This window comes from Wasmannia auropunctata, unplaced genomic scaffold (genome assembly GCF_000956235.1).
Source record: "Wasmannia auropunctata unplaced genomic scaffold, wasmannia.A_1.0 LD335769.1, whole genome shotgun sequence".
Classification (NCBI taxonomy): Eukaryota; Metazoa; Arthropoda; class Insecta; order Hymenoptera; family Formicidae; genus Wasmannia; species Wasmannia auropunctata.
Genome location: NW_012027121.1, coordinates 7826 through 11203, shown reverse-complemented (window position 1 = coordinate 11203; position 3378 = coordinate 7826). Strand labels below are relative to the sequence as shown.

Below are 3378 nucleotides of genomic sequence, written 5' to 3'. Positions count from 1 at the left end.
TTTAGTACCTTTGCACAAAAATAATCACGTCCCGGGATAGTCCAAGAAACAAATAGTGAAGAGTTGTTAACTATTTCATATTCTTGTAATACTTCTTTTTAGTCCTCTTGCTAGATACCGCACATCATGCGATGTTACATATGGCTAATTAATTTAATATATGAACGCTCTCTCTCGTAAGTGTACAGCTAGAGCCTATGAGTCGATATGTACACAACGTCGCGATATCTTTCTACATAAATAAAGTAGAAACTATCAGAATCTAGCCTCAGCCTAACACACGCGCTAGTGTCCTCCGACAGGTATTCTACACATTGACACACTGTTGCTTTTGTCTCTAAGAGTAAGTTCAAACGTATATCAAACGTTTATTAAGAACTAATTGCATTTTATCGCAAGCACAGTAGCGAGATATCGGCGAGGAAATCTACAAGATCGAACGAAACGGTGGTTGTTTGGTTGTTGAAACGTACAAGGAAATATAGTAAAATTACGGTAAAATAACAAATACAGATCAAACAGAATTCGATATAATAAAGTGAAATTAAATTTATTGGAAAACTTTTTATAAAACTTTATAAAGTGTAGGAGGTAGTTTCAAAGGTTTCTGGAATTTTTTTCATTTTTCTAGAATACAAAACACTTAATCATTATTCGCTACATTGTCACTACAAAAGAAAATTTTGTATTCGAGAATTATGCTTCTATTTTTGCTGCTATTTTTTTCAAAGAGAATTTTCTACTTTTCCTGTATATAATTATGCACTTCTGCAAAGCTATTGATCGTATTCCCGCGAGTCATTTTGCGAAAAAAGCTATGAATTCTATATGTCAGCAGCAAAAACACTAATCCTTCCAGTACAATGAATTTGTTTTTATTGCTGTCATCACGCTGCTTGCTACTAATATCTCATATTTCTATAGGATTAAAATTCAAATATACATATTGTTCAATTACAAATATAATATCAGCCAATTCCGGAGTTTTTTTGAAACTGCCTCGTACATAATTCAAATGTAACAGAATGTCAACACAACAAATATATAAACAAACTTATAAGAAATTATAGACATAGATCATTTAGTCATAATATTTAATAATTTTTCTGGTATATGTATTATTTCTGGTAACGTTTCTTGGACATACTAATATCAAAATAAAGAGTAGTTCATATATTTTTAGCATTGTTGTTCAAAGCCCTACATTCATCACTTAAAATTTAATCGACATATATAAAGAAAAAAAAATATTCTATCATAAAATTCAATACATATTGAAATATTTATCACAAATTTACAAACGTATAACATGGATTTTTACTAGAGCCCTAAAGTAGAAGTGTCGAAGTTTTTAAGAGGAGTGGATCTATTTACGACTACAAAACCAGTTAAAATAATCGATTTCTAGAAAACAATTTTTTTAAACAAATGAAAAATCGAAACGCCTGGCATAATTCACAAACTCAGAAGTCGCTGTACATCTTACATTTGCTGCTCTCGATGCATTGTATAGCAACAAATATGATCCATTCCAAAGTCTGATTTTACGTCTTTTGTTTTCCTTTTAATTTTGTCTTATAAACAAAAAGCGAAAGAAAGGAACGAGATGCAAGAAAAAACTGCAAATCGTAGAACAGAGAACAGTATCAGAATCAAAATAATCCTTAGGTCAGAGACTAAAGTCTACAGTGACTATTACGAGCCTCACACGTTTTAGATTTGGAGTGAATTTTGTTTCTGGAGCAGAAAATAATCTTACTTTAAATAAATCTTATAACACACAATACAAGCTCATTTCTCGCGATATTCATGCACGTCCACATTTTCGCGAACGAGAAGCGAAGTCTCAGCCTTTGTCTATCCGACGCTAAACAAAATCCGCTTTCCTGCAATTCCCCTTTTCACTCCCTCACCCCTCTTTCTCTCTCTCTCTCTATCTTTTTCTCCCTGCGAGATATACAGCGGGTCCGTGCCTGGATATGTACATGCTATCTGAAAGGAGGAAGGACTACTTTTTGCTATACTTTTAGAGCACACAGTGCGACCAAAGAGCTGGCTGGTACCTTTTTGAGTACCCCCTGGAGCAACAATTAGGGCATCGAATGCGTTTCCAGCTGCTCTCGATGTGCCTTAGATGTGCGATTAGATCTTAGGACGCTGCCCCGAATACGTGGAGTATTCGCCTACTGGACAAGGGGAAATAGTTGTTGGATAGGTGGCTCCCTTTACTCGGGGGCCGTAAGCAAGTCCTAGGCCAGCTCTCTCTTCGCTTTAGCCTCGTTGTAGAATTCCGATGTCACATCGGTGCTGGAGGTCGTCACCGTAACCGGCCGGAAGTGTCGGGTCAGCACGTATACTACCGCCTCGTATGTTGCCATTATAATAGCAGTGTTCGGAATCTGCCGGATCAGCTGAGTGCCAAGACCGCGGTAGAGACCCTTCGTGCCCTCTTCCGTCCACACGGTGTTCAAGGTTTGCCAGAATGTGCGATATTTCGAGCCTTCTTCCCGCAATCGAGTCCTCGCGACCTCTGAATAGAACAAAAGGATAAGGATTACATCCCACCCTTGTGTGGACTGTGCATTCTAATTCATGTCTAATTCGTGAAAGTATTACTAAAGGTGATGAATACACAGTTCTATCCACATAAATGTGTTTGTATTAATTTTTAAATTTAGATTTTAATCTTGGGCAAATAATTGTCTCATGTGAGAATTCTTCAGTGTCTCAAATTGCAGTTTTAATCATTATAATTGTAAATGTAATTGAAAAGGATTTGTGTATGTAAGAATTCTGTGTTTTTGCACTATCATAACATGGTTTCATTGATATTTCAATAAGGTAGAATAGTAAAGTGCATCCAAAATATAATTACAAAATTGATTTCCTATTATCGTAACGATCGAAAAATAACTTGATGTGTGATGACGCAGTCTTCTCTCGAATAGGAATGCTCCGATTTCATGCAATTCGCCAACCTTCTGCGAAAAGACGCACGCGATCTGTGCATGATAATGCTGATTTGCAAAACAGTTTCGAAACAAGTGCACTATACAGATCCGATATTATTTTATTCAAACAACCAGAACACCACGAACATTTGTCAACAGATATATAACGTATAATTACACGCCGAGTGTCTGGCACGCGTTGCAGATATAGCTGGTGTTATCTTTAGACCAACTTCGGAGAATCTCCGTAAGGCAATGGCAGAGAAAGAAATTTACTACTCGTTAGTTAAATCCGCACATCAAAAAGCTATAATTATTTTATGTGCTGTATTAACGCATCCATGACGGTCACTAGTGACCGACATTGAGATTTCCGTCACGTTGGTTACCATCAGTGATCGTCACAACACATCAAATCAATATTTCT

The 3378-nt window shown here is 36.4% G+C and overlaps 1 long non-coding RNA gene across 1 annotated transcript; it reads right to left on the bottom strand.

Moving 5' to 3' along the window:
- Positions 1 to 2529, bottom strand: LOC105456084. The gene is made up of 2 exons (XR_975214.1): positions 2064 to 2529; positions 1 to 1992 (listed from the first exon to the last, which is right to left on the bottom strand). It is a non-coding gene; the product is annotated as an uncharacterized LOC105456084 (long non-coding RNA).
- Between the last annotated feature and the right edge of the window lie 849 nt (positions 2530 to 3378).